Source organism: Apium graveolens, chromosome 6 (genome assembly GCF_009905375.1).
Source record: "Apium graveolens cultivar Ventura chromosome 6, ASM990537v1, whole genome shotgun sequence".
Lineage (NCBI taxonomy): Eukaryota > Viridiplantae > Streptophyta > Magnoliopsida > Apiales > Apiaceae > Apium > Apium graveolens.
In genome coordinates this window covers 90,274,933-90,297,028 of record NC_133652.1, presented here as the reverse complement: position 1 = coordinate 90,297,028, position 22,096 = coordinate 90,274,933, and the positions used below count along the sequence as shown (strand labels likewise).

Sequence of the window (22,096 nt, the reverse complement as noted above, 5' to 3'; positions counted from 1 at the left end):
GAAGTGAATCAGACTTTACTCTTTGTCTGATATTTAGCTTAAAACACACACTTACACTCCATATAAATGATAAAAATTACTGTGGTGATCAATGTTGTTTTAGATGAACAGTTTAAGTGTTAGTTGCATAAATTATGAGGACAAGTTGTGATGGAAGTTCTGATGATTAAGTTCTGAGGAAACCATATCAGTATTTGTGTGAAGAATTACAGAAATAAACATTAACTTTTTGAGTTCAGAAGCCATATTCTGATGACCTTTAAATTCTGATAATAGTCAAGTTCTGAAGCTTACGTGGCAGTATTTATTTACTTGATTTATTTTTGGTCAATACTTCAACGGTTCTATTTTATCAGAATATTGGTTTAAGTGAGATAAAGACAGTCATAATTACTTGTTTAGTGGGAACAATTTTTTTTTTTTGAAAAACTGCATGTGCATAGTAATTATTACTTATTTCCCGTGCCCATTAACTATTGTCTTAACTACTGCATGGCTGACAGGTGTAAAGACTGTTCAAATTCGTCTTAACTGCTGTCAAGTGGCGTGTATAAGTAAAAGAGAGAAAAGATTTTAAATCTTTTATCTACTTTTGTATTCTACACTCTCTCTCTTTTCTCTTATTCTCTCCATATTTACTGACAGTTTTTACACAGGCATTTTACCAAACACCTTTCAGGAATTCTTATTTCTCACTTCTTTTTTAATGGTACCCAAGGATATAATCTTTAATAGAGCAAAGTTCGTCCCCAGCAACTACGCTGCCATTCTCACTAAGAGTGAAGCTCCTTCAGAACTTCATTTTATTCATGAATTCTTATCTCATAATGAAATTGGGTTCGCTTTGACGCAGCCATCCAGTTTATCTGGAACTCAAGTTCTGACGTTCTGGCGTACGAGACTTTATGATGATGGTGGTAAGGATATGGCTCCAAGCATCGTGTTTACAGCAAAGGAGGTTGAGTATGTTGTTACTCCGGCAACAGTTCAAAAAGCTCTACACCTACATGCAAACTGTCAATTCAGTTCTGCTGTGGAGGAGCCTTTGCTACAGCAAATGATGGCTAGTCTAGGGTATGAAAAGAGTTTGGCTAAGATGGGTCAACTCAAACGCCCACATATTCGAAAGGAATGGAGCTTCTTCTTCGATTGCATTACGAAGACGTTTGCCAACAAGTGCTCAAATTTTGATGTCATTTATATTCTGACACAACAAATTGGGTATGCACTCTTAAACCGGTCTCATTTTGATTATGCCAAGATTGTGTTATGTTTTATAGGAGATAGAATGAAAGAGGACAGGAAGGTAGTTTACTTTGCTAGGTTGTGTCAGTTAATCCACAGTTACTGTACATCAGATGAACCACAACTAGCAAGTGATCACATAGAACTGTTTAGATTAGCTAAGAACGCTTTTACTGATCTCTTAACTGCTGACAACAAGAAGGAAGTTTTGAGACCCCTTAGAATTCCTTTATCAGTAAAGCAAGCTCTGGTAAATGCTGATTCTGATACCTATTCATTGCTATATCCTGATGTCCAACCCACCAACACACAACAGCCATCAGAACCCACCACTAACCAAACACAGCAACCACAACCATCAACACATAATCAAGTGAAGCCTTCTTCTTCTAGAGCAAAGAGGACTAAGACAGTCCCTCAGTCACAGTAGAACAGAAGGAAGATGATTTTAAGAGATGAGTCTGATGATGAGGTATAGGTTCAACCATCAGAACCTGTTGCTGAAGTAGCTAAGAAGATCTCTTCTCAGACAGCTCAAGAAACTGGGAGTTCTAGGCCCCTAAAAAGGCTTAGAAAGCTAAACTCTAATGATCAAGCTCCTAGAGTCTCTCCACCAGCTAAGAGACTTAAAAAGCAAAGAGAAAGGAGGGCTGTAGAAGAATCAACCTCTGAAGAAGGAATGGAAGCAGCAGCTGTGGAAGGGGGTTAGGAATCTCTGATCCCACAAGAACCTACTGTAGTTGAATCTCTTCCAAGTGCTGAGCCAGAACTTCATGAAGCTCACAAATCTCCAATCCAAGAGCCAGAGACTCCTCCAATGTCTACACATCCTGTGTCTCCAATAAACTCTCCAGTACATGCTGATAACCCAGGCACAAGTGCTGAAATTGATATCAACAACTTGGATGTGCCTTTGGTCTTGGATCTCGAAGCTCCATCTACTTCACATCTTTCTCAGCACACTCCACCAACCACTCCATTGATAGATGCTGATGTCTATGAAGATGAATCTTCTATTGCTTCACATACAAACATTCTATCAAAAGATGCTGATACTGAAGATTCTGCAAGTTCTGTTGAAGGAAATACTGATGAAGCTGCTACAAATATAAATGCTGATGTAGCTGGTCCTTCTGGACATGCACCTCCACAAACAGTTTGTAAAGCTGATTTGATTAAGAAGTTTGTGAGAAAGGATGCACCAGTTCCTTGGAGTGACACTAACAGAGGAAGATAATGGATCAAGGAGTGGAACAAAGTTGATTTTTTCCTACTGCAGATGTTCTTGCTGAGCACCTGGCTAAAGCTGATGAAATGCTGATGAATGATGACTTCAAAGCACAGCTCAGAGTTACTGCATTGAGTACCAGGAACCTTCAAGGTCAACACTCATTAACTCAAGCCAAGGTGGATAAACTTCAAGATACAGTGACTAAGCAAACCATGAATGTCACATTGGACAAGAAAAGGTTTTTTAAGCCAGCCTTTGACCGCATTGAGTATATAGAATAACTCAAGAAAAGAAGCAAGCTCAACTATATGATATTTTAAAGAATCAAGCTGCTCAACATGACCAACTCAATGAAATCCAAAACTCTGTGAAATTGCTTGTCTCCCTACTTCTAACAGATGATGCCAAAAAGGGGAGAAAGTAATTAAGTCCAAATGCACAACTGATCAACCACTGAAGGGTAAGGATGATGATAATAAAGACCAGGGAAACTCTGAAAGGAGTAGAGGTCTAAGTCAAGGCAGGGGTTCTTTATCAAGGGAAGCCAGAACTACAAGTCAAAGAACAAGTTCTGATACTGGTAAAAGGATAAGTTCTGATGAACAAAAGGCTATTCCTAAAGGACAATCCAGGCATGGATATTGAAAGTCTGAAGGAAGAAGAGATTAGACTGAAAGCTGAAAATGACAAATCTAAGTCAAGGTCTAAAACTCAAATCACAGTAAAGAAACCACCTAAGCCTAAGGGCATTGTGATCAAAGAGAGGACAAATAATGAGGCATCTAAGGCCAAGTCCAAATCAATGGTGGAAGTTGATCCTAGATTCAAGGGTAAGGCAAAAGTTGATGAACCTGTAAAGATATATATGCCACCCATGGATCTGGAAGTAAATGATGATGAAGACACAAGTCTGATTTTGAAGGAGAAAAGGAATATTCAAGCAACCTCTGACAGAGCTCAAGTTGTCTTGACATCAGAAGAAAAGGAAACCTCTGACATTGCTCATGTTAAACCTTCAAAAGTTCTACTACCTGGGTTTACTAAAGCTCAACAATCTGCTCAACCTATGAAGACTTCAACAAATGTTTTTCAGGGTAGATTGCTCCAAGGGAAGGAAGCTAGAGATAAAATAGGAATGGGTAATGCTGATGAGAAAAGAGTAAACAACTCTACCTCAGATCCTACATCTCTTTCTGAACCAGGAGTAGGGACAACTCTAGAAAGGTTAAATCAATTGGAATCTGTACAGATGGTCTACAATTCCAAGCTGAAAGAAGTCATAATGCTTTATTTTATGACAAATGGGAGAGTATTCCAGATAAGAAAGGGTGCAATTTGATTGAAGTATTATGAAGAACTACAACATGTTTTATTTCTACTTCAAGTGAAGAATAGGTCAACAGATGGTGCTGCCAGATACTTAATATCTGATGTTCAGAGGCAGAAGAAACTTTACTCTGTAAAGTCTGGCAGACCATACTATTCAAAGTACAGAGCTCACAATGGTGATTTAGTTGAGATGAAGCCTAATACCGCCAAGATCACTACTTTTCTGGGTATTAAGGGTGTTGAATTTAATCTGGAGTCTGACAAAGCTTATCTGATCAGACTGGATCAGGAGATAAGGAAAGCAAAGATTAATGATCTCAGGGCTGCTATCTTTCAGACAGAAGAAGATATAGTTGAACTTAAAGATGCTAAAAGGAGGATAATAAATGAACTTGAATATGCTGAGAGAACTCTTCTGAAGAACTATCTCAGAACAACTCCTGACATTTAAGAGATCAAACACTGAAGCCAGGTCAAGGACTACAACTGTTAAATTTTGAAGGATATACAGACTAAAGCTGATATCATACTTTAAGGATGGTAAAAGTTATAAGGACTGTGAGTTGTAGTTATCTAGTCAAATTCTCATATGCATTTATACTTAATATTTTTGACATCATCAAATATCTATTGAACTTGTATATTATGCTAATTTACAAGTTGGGGGGAGATTGTTAGATATATTTGTGATGTCATGTCTAATAATGATTTGTGTTTAGTTTTCAGATCTTGACTAACAGGACAAATTAAGACTTAACTGGAAATCAGTACTTATACTAAAGTCAGAACTTAAGTTATCAGAACTTAAGTTATCAGAACTTAAGATATCAGAAGATATTCATCAGGAGATAATATCAGGACTTAAGAAGACTTTCAGATAAGGAAGGAGGCTGATTGAAGGGAAAGAAGATCAAGACTAAAACAAGAAAAGATATGCAAGGAGAAGAATTCTATGAAGAATAGAAGACTTGGAGGAAAAGATAACTAATTGATATATTTTAGGATACCGAATTATTTTCGATATAAATTAGAGATTATCTTGTAACTGTGTGGTATATAAACACATCATAGGGTTTACACTAGATGTGTTATCATCATCGAGAATATTATTCATTGTAACCCTAGCAGCTCTCGTGATATTTGTTCATCACTGAGAGAGAACGGTTCTATTGCAATATTGTTTTATTAATAAGATTATTCTTTGTTACATACTTGTGTTCTTAATTCGATTTGATTGTATTATACACTGTATTCAACCCCCTTCTACAGTGTGTGTGACCTAACATCGTGCATCGCATCCATCCTCCTCGCTAGACGCCTATACTGCGTCGAACTCAAACCAGCTCTAATATCTGCTCATGCTTCCTCCTGCTGCTGCTGCTGTGTCGAACCAGCCTCCTCTCCTAACTGAGCTCTCCAAGCTGCCTTACTCACATGCTGCGTACCACCAACATACATCTGATCATGGGGCACACCTCCTGGAAGATGATCAAATGTGTAACCAAGACCCTTAGGATCGGGCTTACCTCCTCCCCACTCAACCATGCTGTGCAGCGTAGAATCGTTAATAGGAGCACTGGAAAGCTGAAGCTGCTCATGTGCGGGCCAATGAACACCAACTGCCACGCACAACATTGTCACCACAGATGCATAAGGAATAGCACCTGTAGTACCTCCTCTCAAGAATCTCAGAATCCCCTGATAAATCACCATCCCCTAATCAATGTAATCACCTTGAAGAATACCCAACAGCAGACGAGCACACTCCACAGTAATCTCATGTACATGCGAAGATGGCATGATGTTAACCCCGTGCAAACCTGTTCATGCACGAAGCAGGGAACGTGGAGTAATCAAAAGTGCCCCTCTTGAACTTTCAGTGAGTCTCAGGCACACACAATGTAGCAATGATGAGATCCAAATCAAAGTCCGCTAGAGTCTTATCGTTCCAAGTGTCCTGACCCACCTTCCTCGCGGGATGCTTAATTACCGTCCTGATATCCTCTGCAGTATACTCTACATTCCTCCCTCGAACCACCATGAAGCCATTCTTCTCCGCCTTGGCGTTAGCATAGAACTCCCGCACAACACTCATGGGCACAGCAGCGGGAGCCTCACAAAAAGGAACCCAGCCCATCTCAAGAATCATCTCCAACAGCTTACCATCCTTTCCTGATGGCAGAAAACCTCGCTCCTTAGAACTAGGCTTCGAGAGAAGCCTCATGTACTCCTCCTCAGCCTCAGGAGTAGAAAACCTTGGCCTCACACCACCCACATATGAAGAATTGGTGGTGCTGCTTCTAACTTGCGTTCTTTGTCTCTTGGGTGCTATTGGGATTGAAAAAGAGAGAATAAAAGTTAAGTGTTTGAGAGAGATTTGTGTTTGAGAGATTGTGATGTGTTGGAGAAGTTTGTGTATAAGTGTATGTATTTATAGGTGGAGTGGTGAGAATTCGATATGGAATAGAAGTGGGAATTGGTTATGAGAATCGTGGGAATAATGGATTTAATTAGGTAAGGGAATTATGGGATGTGGAAGAGTAAAAATCGGGTTAGAATTGATTTTATTACAAAAGTCCCAAAATTACCTTGTAAACTGTTGTTTTTATTTTTTTCAAACAGGGACCCGGCACGGCCGCACGCTAGGACAGCGCGGGCGCGCTCACTCTCTGGAAAACCGGCGCGACCGCGCGCTAGATTAGCGTGGGCGCGCTTGGCTACTGGAAAAACGGTGCGGCCGTGCACTTTGTCAGCGCGGGCACATACAACTACTGTAGTTGGCCCTGAATTTTTTTCTTTTTCTGATTTTTTTGTATTTTTCTCCTTTCTTCTTGCTTCCTCTACCTACTAATGTACAACATACTTGGGTTGCCTCCCAAGAAGTGCTTGTTTTACGTCGCTAGCTCGACATAGAATCTCGAGATCAAATGGACAATAAAACAGCACTAACCACCTCGCAGGTTGTCGTGTCACCATAGTAATGCTTCAACCTCTGACCATTTACCTTGAATGCTTGGCCTGGATCATTTTCAAAAATTTCCACCGCTCCATGTGGAAACACAGTTTTGACAATAAATGGCCCTGACCATCTTGACTTCAACTTTCCAGGAAAAAGACAGAGATGAGAGTTGAACAAAAGAACTTGTTTCCTCGACACAAATGATTTGAGCACTAGACTCCTATCATGCACCTCTTGACTTTCTCCTTATACATTTTGTTGTTCTCATAAGCTTGAAGTCAAAATTTGTCGAGTTCATTCAATTGAAGCATCCTCTTCTTTCCATCCGCATCCAAGTCCAGATTCAACTTCTTCAAAGCCCAATATGCCTTATGCTCGAGCTCCACAGGAAAATGACACCTCTTACCATAAACCAACTGAAATGACGACATTCCCAATGGAGTTTTGTAAGCTGTTCTATACGCCCAAACAGCTTCATCCAGCTTCGGAGACCAATCTTTCCTCGATGGACACACCACTTTCTCTAAAATGCGTTTAATCTCTCTGTTAGACACCTCAGCTTGACCATTTGTCTGAGGATGATAAGCCGTGGCAATGTGATGATTTACATTATACATTTTCATCATAGCAGAGAACTTGTGATTGCAAAAATGCGACCCCTCATCACTGATTATGACTCTTGGAGTTCCAAACCTTGTGAATATCTGCTTGTGAAGAAAGTTAAGCGCCACTTTCATATCGTTCATTGGCAACGCCTTAACTTCAACCCATTTTGATACATAATCAATCGCCAACAAGATATACTGATTGTTACAAGATGAAATAAATGGTCCTATAAAGTCAATTCCCCAAACATCGAAGACCTCAACCTCTAGAAGCACATTAAGAGGCATCTCATCACTCTTAGACATATTACCCCACGTTGACATCGATCACATTTCAAAACGAACTGGTGAGCATCTTTAAATAATGTCGGCCAAAAGAAACCTGCTTGAAGAACACGAGCTGCTGTCTTTTCTCCACCATAATGTCCTCCATAAGCCGTTGAATGGAAATCTCGCAAGATCCTCCCCGTTTCACTGTAAGGAATACATCTCTTGATGATTTGGTCAGCTTCTTGTCGAAAAAGAAATGGCTCATCCCACATATACCACTTTACTTCATGTAGAAACTTCTTCCTTTGAGCATAAGATAAGTCGGGAGGCATGATATTACTCACAAGGTAGTTCACAATGTCTGCAAACCATGGTTTTTCTTCTTGCACTCCAAACAGCTGCTCGTCGGGAAAAGATTCATTTATCACTGTCTTGTCCAATGAAGTAGCATCAAGATTCTCTAAACGCGAGAGATGATTAGCGACTTGATTTTCAGTTCCCTTTCTGTCCTTGATCTCTAGTTCAAATTTTTAAAGCAAAAGAACCCATGTAATCAATCTAGGCTTCGAATCCTTCTTTAAGATGAGATATCGAATTGCAGTGTGATCAGTGAAAACTGTCACCTTAGTCCCAAGTAGATAAGATAGAAATTTCTCAAAACCATAGACAATAGCCAAAAGTTCTTTCTCTATAGTAGTATAATTCAATTGAGCACCATTTAGGGTCTTACTAGCATAATAGACCACATGAAATATGTTGTTCTTCCTCTGCCCAAGAACTGCTCCAACTGCATAGTCACTTGCATCGCACATCATCTCAAAAGGTTCATTCCAATCAGGTGAAGTTATGACTGGTGCCATGATTAAACTCTTCTTTAAAGTATCAAAAGATGCAAGGCACTCATCATCAAACTTGAAAGGAACATCTTTCTCTAGCAAACTGCACAATGGCTTTGAAATCTTAGAGAAGTCTTTAATGAAACACCTATAGAAACCCGTATGACCAAGAAAACTGTGAATTCCCTTCACAGAAATAGGTGGGTGAAGATTCTTTATGACCCCCACCTTGGCCTTGTCCACCTCTAGACCCTTACTAGAAACCTTGTTCCCGAGAATAATGCCCTGACGCACCATAAAGTGACATTTCTCCCAATTGAGAACCAGATTGGTCTAAACACACTTCTTAAGAACGTGTCCCAGATTTTGCAAGCATTCATCAAAAGAATCGCCAAAAACAGAGAAGTCATCCATGAACACCTCCACATTCTGGCCAATCATATCAGAAAAGATGGCCATCATACATCTCTGAAATGTGGCTGGCGCACCACACAGACCAAAAGAAACTCGTCTGAAGGCGAAAGTTCCAAATAGACAAGTGAAGGTAGTTTTTTCCTGATCTTCTGGAGCGATACAAATATGATTGTAACCCGAATAGCCGTCTAGTAGACAGTAGTACTCATGACCAGCCAATCTATCCAACATCTGGTCAATGAAGGGCAATGGGAAGTGATCTTTCCTAGTGGCTTTGTTTAGCTTCCTGTAGTCCATGCAAACTCTCCATCACATGATTGTTCGTGTAGGAATAAGCTCATGCTTCTCATTTGCTACCACAGTAATACCACCTTTCTTTGGCACATATTGAACCAGGCTTACCCATGAACTGTCAGAAATAGGGTAGATGATCCCTGCATCTAGCCACTTAAGAATTTCCTTCTTCACTACTTCCTTCATGATTGGATTAAGACGTCTTTGCTTCTCGACCGTAGGCTTACTACCTTCCTCTAGCAGAATTTTAAGCATGCAATAAGAAGGGCTAATTCCCTTGATATCTGCTATAGTCCAGCCAATTTCCAATTTGAACTCTCTCAGAATCCTCAGAAGCTTTTCCTCATCACTACCTGAAAGGTCAGATGCAATAATAACAGGCAAAGTAGATGCATCACCTAAAAATGCATACCTCAAATGCTCAGGTAAAGGCTTAAGCTCAAGAGTGGGAGCTTCCTCAATAGATGGCTTGAGGCTTTTAGGAGCTTTGTTCAATTCCTCCATTTCAAGAGATTCAAAAGGTATATCTATCTTCCTCTTCTAGGGAGAAGCATTCAAATACTACAATTATTCTTCACCTTCATCATCTTCACTATCTGAATTTCCCAATAAGGCTTTCTCTAAGGCATCGGACCTTAGCAATTGATCAAGTTCTGAAGTGACCACATAATCAACCAACTCCACCTTTAGGCATTCCTCATTTTCCATAGGAAACTTCATAGCATTGAACACATTAAAAGTTACATCATGATCCATCACTCACATTATGAGCTCACCCATCTGCACATCTATCAAGGTTCGGCCAGTCGCCAAGAAAGGTCTTCCCAAGATTATGGGAATCTTCTTATCCTCCTCGAAATCAAGAATTACGAAATCAGCAGGGAAGATGAGTCTATCAACCTTGACCAATACATCCTCCACAATACCTCACGGATATGTAATAGAACGGCCGACCAATTGCAAGGTCATATAAGTCAGTTTTGGATCAGGTAAGTCCAACTGCTTGAAGATTGACAAGGGCATCAGATTGATGCTAGCTCCCAAGTCATATAAGCATCTATCAAAAGACATTTTTCCAATAGTACACTGAACAGTGAAGCTTCCTGGATCTTTAAGCTTCGGAGACAACTTCTGTTGCAGTACAGTACTGCATTCCTCCTTGAGAGCGACATTCTCTAAATCATCTAGCTTTACTTTCCGAGAGAGAATACATTTCATAAACTTTGCATAACTAGGCATTTTCTCAAGAGCCTCAGCGAAAGGTATGTTGATATGAAGTTTCTTGAAGACCTCCAGAAACTTCTCAAATTGCTTGTCCAGCTTTTTCTTCTGCAGCCGCTTAGGAAAAGGCGGTGGAGGATAGATCTGTTTCTCCCCTGTATTACCCTCAGGAGGAGTGTGCTCAACAGTATTCTTCCTTGGTTCCACTTCTACTTCCTGCTGCTCTACTTCTTTCTCAGCCTCAGCTTCTTCAAACAACACTTGAGTTTGTTCGGAATTCGCAACCCTTCCAGACCTTAAAGTGATTGCCTTTACCTGCTCCTTAGCTTCCCTCTTTCCTGGCACTTCAGTGTCACTAGGTAGTGTACCAGGTTGATGATTAAGCAAGGCATTGGTAATTTGCCCAATTTGATTTTCCAAGATCTTGATAGAAACAACTTGACTTTTGTACATAAGCTTCAACTCCTCTAATTCAGATTTTTTATTAGCTTGTTGCAGCTGGAGTTGTTCTCTTGGTGCATATTGCGGTTGCTGAAAACCAGGGGGTTGTACTACTTAGCTGGATACTGCTGATAAGGCTGTTGAACCGCATTCTGAGTGTTACTCCAACTGAAATTAGGATGATTACGATTGTTGGGATGATAAATGGCTGGCACAGGTTGCTGTGAGCGCTGAAAGTTGCTCACGAACTGAGCTGATTCACTAGAAATTGTGCAATAATCAGTCTCATAGGAACCAACACAAAGCTCATATACACTAGCAATTTGATTAACTCCATAATTAGCCAAAGTGTCCACCTTCATCGTTAATGCCTTAAGTTGGGCAGCTATAGCAGTTGTTGCATCCAACTCTAGAATTCCTGCTACCTTTCCCTGAGTCAGTCTCTGGGAAGGATTCTGGTACTCATTAGCAGCCATCAGTTCAATAAGTTCATAAGCTTCTTCGTAGCTTTTATCCCACAAGGCTCCTCCTGAAGCTGCATCAAACATGGGTCTGGAAGTAGAACCCAATCCATTATAGAAACAGTTAATAATCATCCATTCAGGCTTGCCATTGTGTGGGCACTTCCTTAGAATCTCCTTATATAGATCCCAAGCCTCACACAGAGATTCTTCAGTTTGCTGAGCAAACTGAGTAAGAGCATTCCTGATTGCAGCAGTCTTCGCCATAGGGAAGAATTTGGTGAGAAACTTTTGAGCAAGATCTTTCCAAGTGGTAATAGACCCTGCTGGTAGAGAATGTAACCAACACTTAGCTTTGTCCCTCAGAGAGAATGGGAAGATTCGCAACTTGATAGCATCTTCAGTCACATCATTGAACTTGAAAGTGTCGCAGATCTTGATGAAATCCCTGATGTTCATGTTTGGGTCTTCAGTAGGAGAACCCCCTAACTGAACTGAGTTCTGTATCATCTGAATCGTGCTTGACTTAATCTCAAAAGTGTTAGCCCTGATGGCTGGCCTGATGATGCTAGACTGAATGTCATTAATCTTAAGTTGAGAATAGTCCATCAAAGCCTTAGGATTTTCTGCTTGATCACCCATCTCTACTAAAGCTGGTTCCTCGACTTTCTCTTCTTCTTCTACCTTCTTTTCTTCTTCGAAAACTTCCCTTCGAACCACCACAAGTTCTTCCTCGGCTTTATCCAGTGTTCTCTTACGAGTACGCGAACGCGTATGCATACACCCTCGCTAGAGTACCTGAAATAAGACAAGGAAACAGATAAGTAACAATGTCTGAGTCAATGAACTTTAATGACCACTATTGGAAAGCACATAAACTATAAATTAACACTGTAGTCCCCGGCAGCGGCGCCAAAAACCTGTTTGTAATAACCCCAAATTTTGGAATTTTTGAAACCCTTATGAATAGTGCTTTTTGCTGATTATGCTGAATAAGAAAACTTTTCATGCCACACTATGTAGGTGTTCTTTTATTGTTATTCTGAGATCGTATTAGTACTATATATGATAAATAAGTGTATGTAAAGATCGTCAGAATCCAAATCCGAACACTTTGATTTTTCCCGAAAATCCACCAGATACCGAAAGAATTGAGTATAAGGTAACATGATTAAAAGGATTTAAATTCAAGGATTATAAGAGAGGATCATAAGAGAGGATCATAAAAGGAATATAATGTATTGAGAAAGGTTAAGGGAACCCAAGTAATAAGATCCCGGGTATGATCCCTCAAACGATAAACGAGAACGAAAGTTAAGCGAACCGTATAACAGATCAGCGGTCATTAGCCAAGTAATTAGGGGTTAATCAAAGAGGTTAGTGGGTGATGATGTCATCATACCAATAAGAAGAAAACAAGTGTAAAAGGATGACATAATCAAGATGACCTAAGCATGACCTAGTAGATATTTTGAATTGGTGGAATATTAGCCAAGTGTTTTTAACCATGGTAAATTTTAAATATGGTTAATTAAAATAAAAGAGAAGCAACCAAGTAATTCACCACACAATTAGTCAAAGGGCAAAATAAGAAGATTTCACTTTCTCCCCCTTGAAAGCTTGCTCTCGGCCAAAACCAGAGTAGCAACTTAAAACTACCATATCTCCTTTAATACTCACTCAAATGATGTGTTCTATAGCTCGTTGGAAAGGTATTGAGATGTCCTACAACTCTTGTTCACAAGTCTCTTCCAAATAAGCAAGGTAAGACCCTCATATTTACATTTCTTTAAATCTGACTTTTAGAAACTTCAAAACCTAACTTTGTGTTCTTGATTTCTTTGGAAAGATCAAGCTTGTAGGAGGCTCCCTAAGGTTTCCTAGCAACTTAACACCTCCCAAGGAAGGTATAAACTTCAAACCCTAGCTTTGATTTTATGATTCCATTAAGTTTTATTGAAGCATTGTTAGTATTAAGGCTTGATCTTTGATTATAAGTAGTTTTGGTGGATTTGTATTGGTTTTGAATATCGGGTCTTTGATTGGTTGGATAAATTGGTAAAATTTGGAGTTGGGGACTGAGTTTTAGTATGATGGTTGAATATTGTTGTGTTGGTGGTTGTGAGTGAATTGATGAGAATTTAGAGTGATAATTAAATTGGAAATCGCGTAAACATAACCGTCATAATGCCCGATTTTCCTTAACTGTTCTGTTCTGAACTTTAGGACCCGTGAACTCACTGTAAGATTCTAACCTTTGCCATATTTAGATAGTTCATGTTACGAGCTTCGTTTTGATATGTTGTTCGCCTAAATCCGAGTTACGAGCGATGAGAAACGACCGTTTTAAGTAACGGCATTTCGCGAACGAACCATTACCCCTCGCCTTACTTTGAAACATTGGTTAAGGCCCTTAAATGACTAATTGGATTATGAAAAAATTGTGTAAAGTGGACTAGGCAGTTGGTAGGGTATTCACGAAAGCGTCGCCTTAAAATTTGTAACGGTTAATTTATTAAAAATGGTGGAGCCGAGGGTACTCGAACGACTTATTTGATTTGTTAAGCGTAGAAATGACCATAAGCAAATGTTAGGGTTCAATTGGTTAAAGTCTAGTTTCTTAAGCGACCGTGGTTTAATTCCGGCTTATGTTGTTGTTCATAGGTTACCGGACCCACTCTAAGCTTAAGTCTATCCGGGAGCACTCAGGGAAGTTTTCTACCCGTTATACTGTTGTTGTGATGTATACATTTGTATATGCATTATCTTGTGATAGATGCATGATGGTTAATTAGCAAATTCTTGCGATATATTGTAGCATGTGATATGGTATATATGCATGTCTGTTTCGTATTCTTGATACATATATCTATTGATTCAGTTGATAATACCTATGCTAGAGATAAGCGGTAAATTGCATATACCCTTAGTAGAGGGGACCCAAAGGTGAACATTTTTCTAAAACCGGGAGTCGATGCTCCCGAGTATAATATATATATATTTATATATATATGAATAGTTTTTAAAATTATGAATCAAATAAGGTTTATTCGATAACTTTATTTTATTAATGAATATTATTTTGAATATTCATTCGAGGGCTTATGACTCCGTTGATTTTATTATTGAATATTATTTTTAATATTCATTCGAGGGCTTATGACTCCGTTGATTTTATTATTGAATATTATTTTGAATATTCATTCGAGGGCTTATGACCCCGTTTATTTTATTAATGAATATTATTTTGAATATTCGTTCGAGGGCTTATGACCCCGTTTATTTTATTATTGAATATTATTTTGAATATTCATTCGAGGGCTTATGCCCGTTTATTTTATTAATGAATATTATTTTGAATATTCATTCGAGGGCTTATGACCCCGTTTATTTTATTAATGAATATTATTTTGAATATTCATTCGAGGGCTTATGACTCCGTTTATTTTATTAATGAATATTATTTTGAATATTCATTCGAGGACTTATGACTCCAGTTAATTACTAATTATTATTCTTTATTTTATTAAGGAATAATGTGTCGATGATCAAACTCACTTTTGATTATTCAAATAAAGATAGTACTTTCGTATAAGTATATCTTTGGTTATTTAATATTCATTGCAAGTATAAGTTTTAAAACTTCTACTTCAATTATTTTTATAAAGATTATTATTTATGAGAATATTATTTAAATAATAATATTCAGATATTTCCTAAAATATTGGGACTGATTTATTTTATTAAATCAGCATCACTCCAAACATTCTTAAAAATGTTTTGCGAGTTTCAAAATGATTTTAAAAGTTAGAGCGGATCCCAAAACTTATTTTTATATTTAAGATCCTGCTTTCGAAGGGGATTTAAATACTCGCTCAAAACCTGAGGGATCCGGCTCTGTGGTGTACTGTATATTCGCAACAAGGTTGCTATTTTGATAAAAGAATTTTTGATTACTTACCCAACACTCGGGAAGTAAAATTCTTTGAACAAGTTAATCCATTAACAGGCATCACCTGGGAAATATCGGTGAGTTCTCCTTTCCAACTAGATACGACTTCTTGGTGGAGCCGTATCAACAAGTTTCTACTTGGGGAAAGAGGGAACGAGCTTTACGTTTCAGAGTCATGGATTTCATCTGAACTAGGAGTGGCGTAAGTGGTCGAGTGGCGCCGGCCCAGCCTTATTATATTGGACCAAATGGCCCGAAAGTTCCGCTAAGATGGTCCATTCCTTAGGAGTCCAGTGTTCGGTTGACAAGTAAATCCGACAGGTTCTCCTCTACATGTAGAAAATGGTGGGGTTGCACTACTACGACTGATCATCGTAAGTGGTCTTCCTGATGCGGCAAACTCCCGTAATGAGTTCATCATCCAATTGGATATTTCTACAACACTACCCAGAGCACTTCGATAGAAAGGCTACGGTTGGGCGATTGTTGAGTGTTGGCAGGGTCAAGTTTTCAAAATGATGTTTGCATCAAATGAAGTATCTCGTAACTTCATTTTATTTTGATGATATTTTAAAGATTGATTCTATACAAGTTTTGTCTTGTAGCTTAATCTATGGAATGAACTATTTATACATTGAACGGTGGTAGTTCAAGTAGTATTCGGAAAAGATATAAGTATATTGGAGTATCTTGTAACTTCATCTTTTAAACTTATATCTAGTCAATGATTGTCTTATGAATGACAAAGATTTTCAGAAAAATGTTGAGACAAGGTTAGATATATGAGATCACCTTGCAACGATATTTTTATATAGTTATAAACTGGAACTCTGTGTATATTATACATGTCAGAAGATTTCAAAGATTGTGAAAAGTATATATGTATATATATACTGAATATTTTGCGACTTGGTCGCGTTAAGATATCAGTTTGGTTCATTTCTTCTTGACCAAGACTTTCATGAGTACTATGAGAATGCTATTATATTGTTAATTATTATACATATTATTTCGGTGGGCTTGTTGCTCACCCTTGTTTTCTTCTTTCATCACACAACATCAGATAGACAAGATGAACAGGACCAAGCTCCCAATTCGCGAGCGGATAGGAAACGTTCCGCAATTTCCTATAGGCGTTGATGTCGCTGTAGCTGAGGTAGGAACTACCAATAGGCTAGACTTTCAACTTTTGATGTACCAGACTTATGTATCTTTATCAATTGTAATAATGGCAAAGAAATGTAAATTTATTCAGAAACCCTTTTAAGGTGTAATGGCATATAATTTTGGAATAAAATGACTCGTGTTATTTTTGGATATTCATCTCTGAGACTATAACTTGTGGTGTGTGTGTTTATTATGGGGTCACAGTACAGAGTAGTTGATTGTTTTTTTAAGATTGAGTGTTATTAAGGGAAATGGAACTCGTGACAACCCGGATCCCCGACCCCGGATTTGGGGGTGTTACACTGTTGGTCGCTAAACAAGTGCTAATAATACACGCAAGTATACGAGTTCGAAAGTAGTATAGAATCTTTTCTAGTTCGTTCCCACATAGACTGACTTTGGTTAACTAATTAATCTACGCACTTAAGCAACAATGTATAGTTATTATTCCATGCTAAGACGATAACAAATTGAGGTTGTTTATAACTAAGAATTAAACTAACAATTATAACTAAGAGAATAAGATTGACTGAATTAATATATATGACAAACATGGGATTCTAACTTCATTAAATACTTCATTCAATAGCCTTATTGTTCTAAACCTTAGCATGCAAAAGTGATGACACTAATCAGACAACACGAAACTGATAAACGCCAACTTTCATTGCACGAGTACCATACTAACAAACATCCACAAAATAGATAAACGCTGAATAGACACCAATTATATTGAGACCCTATATGTCTATAAAATTTGATAACGTAACGGTTTAAGCACAAGTTATCTATCTTGATTACACATAGCAAGTAAGATGGTTAAAATTACCCACGAATCATTCATAACTATAATATGAACCTATGCTAGCATGGCAAGTTCTAAATCCATAAATTCACTTTCGCTTCATTAAGAATTAACACACTATCTTATAAGTTCGCGACGCTCATAAGATGAATACGTACAACCAATACTAGGTTATCATACAATCACCACATACTAAGGCATCAACAATTTAACTAAAGAAATTCATAAATAAATCCGCTAGAACCCCACGATAACGATTAGCCCATGATCAGACTCATCATCAACATGGGTTCCAATAAAAGCATGATATAAGAAATATAGTCTTTATAACGAATAAATAACCAAGTACGAAACAAGAGTAAGGTTCACAAATAAGAAAACTAGAATCCAAATTACAACTTAAAATAAAGATTCACAAGTAAAAACAAGATCTTTTTCGTCTTCGTTGAATCGTGCTAATACAGTCTTCTTACGGGTCTCCTTGATATGTCACTGGCTTCTTTTTTTATTAAAAATGACCTAAAGTTGCTTATATAGCATCCCCAGATAGTGTAGAATTCTTTCTCTCAGAAACCAAGTAGAAATAGGATTCTTCCATCCCGAGACGGCGCGGGCGCGCGCTTGATCAGCGCGGGCGCGCTGGCTAATACATGATCAATTTATAGATATTTTATGCCATGTTATACTTCTTTTAACCTTGTTTTATGATGCTTTAGTCCTAAATAATAAGTACTAGTTGTTATTTTACTTGGATGAATGCTAAGTCTTAATTTTCTATTATTATTGGAAATTATGGAAGAACAAGGTGCAAAAGAGAAGAGTATATGATAAAAGAAGAATTTAGATGAGTTTAGGACTCGAGCTGGGAGGCTCAGGGCCTGAAGGAATCAGTGGAGAAAATACACTTACCTCAGGGCCTGAGCTTGTGAGTTTAGGGCCTGAGAGAAGCAGATTTGAAGAATAAGGAGTTCAGGGCCTGAGCTCTTCTGAAGAGGCCCTGAGCATATCATTCAGGACTTGAGGTTGAGGTTCAGGGACTGAACCTGACGAAAATTGTAATCAAATAGCTTTCCCAACTTGTTTTGAATTCTCTTTTAGTTACCGTGTATGACCTTTAAAAGCCCATCCAAGTATATATAAGCATATGTATTAGGGTTTTAATATGAATAGAATAGAGATATCGATTATTCTTAAGAGAGAAGGGAGAGAGGCAGCTAGAGAGCGAGATTGGGAGAAGGAGCGAAGGGATTCGTCCAGATTTCAAAGGAACTTTTCAAGTTGTATTCTCTGTATTCAAATTCTTAACTCATAATTTGTGGTTTTAATATATATTTGTTTTCTTCATATATCATGAGTAGCTAATCCCTTAATCCAAGAGTTGGGTAGTATTCTTTGGCTTGTTGTGTTTATTTAGTTGTATTGTGATTTTCTTGTGATTGTTAATCTTTCATTGAGGGCTTAACACAATTGAGGGAGTCGCGAACTTTTGATTGTATCTATAGGAATTATAATAAATCGGGAGAGGAGTTGTAATTCTAGTACATGATATGATAGACACAATTTAAGTATTGGATCGGGAAATTAATATGCAAATTGTGAAACATGTGGTCCTTGGTTTTTAATAGTCTATAATTGTACTTTGTAGGACCATGGGAGTGGCTTTCAAGGGATAATTGTAGGCACTATAATCTACCTTGGGAGAGGATTTTATAAACATTAGAAGGATTGTTTTTAACAAAACAAGAGACACAAACTAGACATTCATGATAGCCATTGAAGAACCCTTATTCTTGGATTGTTTCTCTGTTATATCTAATATAACTTTTATTTGTTTATTAGATTAAATTAGTGGATAGTTAAAACACCCACAAAATTATTCTCCACACTTCTGAACTGTAAGAGATAAAAGACTTAAAATTGGTGTTGATATCAGTCCTTCCCTGAGAACGAACATCTAAAAATACACATCAACTCTGGCTTTCTGTACTTTGGGAACGGCCGCGCGCTTGATCAGCGCGGGCGCGCTGGGCTTCTGCCAGAACTTGACTTCTTCTTTTTCTCTTGTAGATTTGAGCCGACTTTTAACGAGCTTTTATTCCAACACCACCTTGACACCAAATTAGCAAGTTCGTTCCCACATAGACTGACATTGGTTAACTAATAAATCTATACTTAAGCAACAATGTATGGTTAGTATTCAATGCTAAGACAATAACAAATTGAGGTTGTTTATAACTAAGAATTAAACTAACAATTATAACTAAGAGAATAAGATTAACTGAATTAATATATATGACAAACATGAGATTCGAACTTCATTAAATACTTCATTCAATAGACTTATTGTTCTTAACTTTAGCATGCAATGGTGATGACACTAATCAGACAACACGAAACTGATAAACGCCAACTTTCGTTGCACGAGTACCATACTACCAGACATCCAAAATAGAGATAGAAGCTGAATTGACACCAATTATATTGAGATCCTATATATCTATAGAGTTTGACAACATAACAGTTTAAGCACAAGTTATCTATCTTGATTACACAGGGCAAGTAAGATGGTTAAAATTACCCACGAATCATGCATAACAATTACATGAACCTATGCTAGGATGGAAAGTTCTAAATCCTTAAATTCACTTTCGCTTCATTAAGAATTAACACACTATCTTATAAGTTCGCGACGCTCATAAGACGAATACGCACAACCAATACTAGGTTATCATACAATCACCACATACTAAGGCATCAACAATTTAACTAAAGAAATCCATAAATAAATCCGCTAGAATCCCACGATAACGATTAGCCCATGACCGGACTCATCATCAACATGGGTTCCAATGAAAGCATGATATAAGAAACATAGTCTTTATAACGAATAAATAACCAAGTACGAAACAAGAATAAGGTTTAGAAATAAGAAAACTAGCATCCAAATTACAACTTAAAATAAAGATTCACAAGTAAAAACAAGATCTTCTTCGTCTTCGTTGAATTGTGCTAATACGGTCTTCTTATGACTCTCCTTGATATGTCTCTGGCTTCTTTTTTTTTTTATTAAAAATGACCTAAAGTTGCTTATATAGTAGCCCCATGCAGTGTAGAATTCTTTCTCTCAGAAACCAAGTAGAAACAGGATTCTGTCATCCCGACACGGCGCAACCCCGTGCTTGATCAGCGCGGGCGCGCTAGCTTTCTGTACTTTGGGCGCGATCGCGCGCTTGATCAGCGCGGGCGCGACCGCGCGCTTGATCAGCGCGGGCACGCTGGGCTTCTGCCAGAACTTGACTTCTTCATTTTTCTTGTAGATTTGAGCCAACTTTCAACGAGTTTTATTCCAACTCCACCTTGACACCAAATTAGCCCCAAAACAATGCTAATTCACATGATTACCTTGATAATGTCTGAAATGCAAAAACACTCGAAAACACGTTAAAACACTTAACAACTTGAGTACAAACGCATCAATTCAAAGCTTATTAGAGCATTATAAAGTGTCATAAATGCCACTCAACATATTTATATTTTTAAATATAAATCTAAGAGATATTCCAATTTATTGAAAATCAAAATATATATTTAAAGGAATATACTCTAAAGCAATGAAATCGTAAAATAATTATCGGAATGTGATCTTTCTTAGGCTCTCTTGCAATATTAATAAGGCAACAAGTTTGAAAAATGAATATCAGAACTTGGTTATTCTTTAGATGGCTCGTGCTAAATTTATTGCAAAACATATGTTTTTAAAGGGATAAAATATATATCTTTCACTCCATAAATATTTATAAATCCAAAGATATATTTTTACACTCTTAGAAATTAATATTTTATATAGGAATTTTAATATCTCATTATATCCCCCTCCTCATATTTTTTAAAGTAATTTTCTCTCGTATCTCAAATATATAATTTATCGGAGAAAATACTTTTAAATACTTAAAAATATTTCCAACACTATCAAAATATTTTATATTTAAGTAAATATATTCTAAGTATTTATTATAGCCCAAACTGAGCCAACAAAATCTATCTGCTTTCATAAAAGATCGTTTAGATTTTATTTAGAACTAAACCCTGATTTAATCATTTTAAATTCAAATAAAATACTTCCACTTGCTAGAAAATCTTTAAACTTAATATTTTTCACTTAAATGGTATTTTCTATGCATGGTTAAAGTTTCGTAATTTTTGAGAAATTTTGTCCGGGTGTGATTTTTCGGGGTGATGACCAAGACTTTGACCGGGCGTTTGACCAAACTACCTTTGACCAAAATTGGCCAAAACTTTCAGATCGTCATATTATGATATTTAGGTAATTATCATATTTTTGGTTGTATTTATCAAAGTGTTTTCAAAGTCGTTATATTTAATGGTGCTAATTACTTAATTAATTATGTAATTAATGATTAATTGAAAAAGCTAAAATCCATTATTATATAATTAATAGTTGCTGGGATTTTTCTTATTTGTCTTATACGCAAGTTTCAAAAAAACACACCTTATCATCCATGTCATCAATCCACACCACTCTCTTCATCCACCATTCATTTTAACTTAATCTCAGCCACTCCCTTCACCTAATCTCTTCTATAAATAAACACACACCCCCACCATTTTTTACACAAGCTAAGAGCTAATTAATTTCTGGGAATTTTTAAGAAGTATTCTCTCTAAACACTCTCTAAAATCCAAACTCAAATACTTCATCTCAAAAACCTTCTCTCTCATAAATACATATCATATATTCAAGGTTTTTGATCTTCAAGCTTAGTTCCACCAACCAAGCTCCATCAACCCAAGAAAAGCTCATCCATACCACTTTCTTGCCTCCATAAGGGCTGCCCCAGTTCGACC

At 37.5% G+C, this 22,096-nt stretch overlaps 1 non-coding gene across 1 annotated transcript; it reads left to right on the top strand.

Annotated features, from left to right (window-relative positions):
* Window positions 1-11,451: 11,451 nt before the first annotated feature.
* LOC141669233 (small nucleolar RNA R71) lies at window positions 11,452-11,558 on the top strand. The gene has a single exon (XR_012553523.1). It is a non-coding gene; the product is annotated as a small nucleolar RNA R71 (small nucleolar RNA).
* Window positions 11,559-22,096: the final 10,538 nt, after the last annotated feature.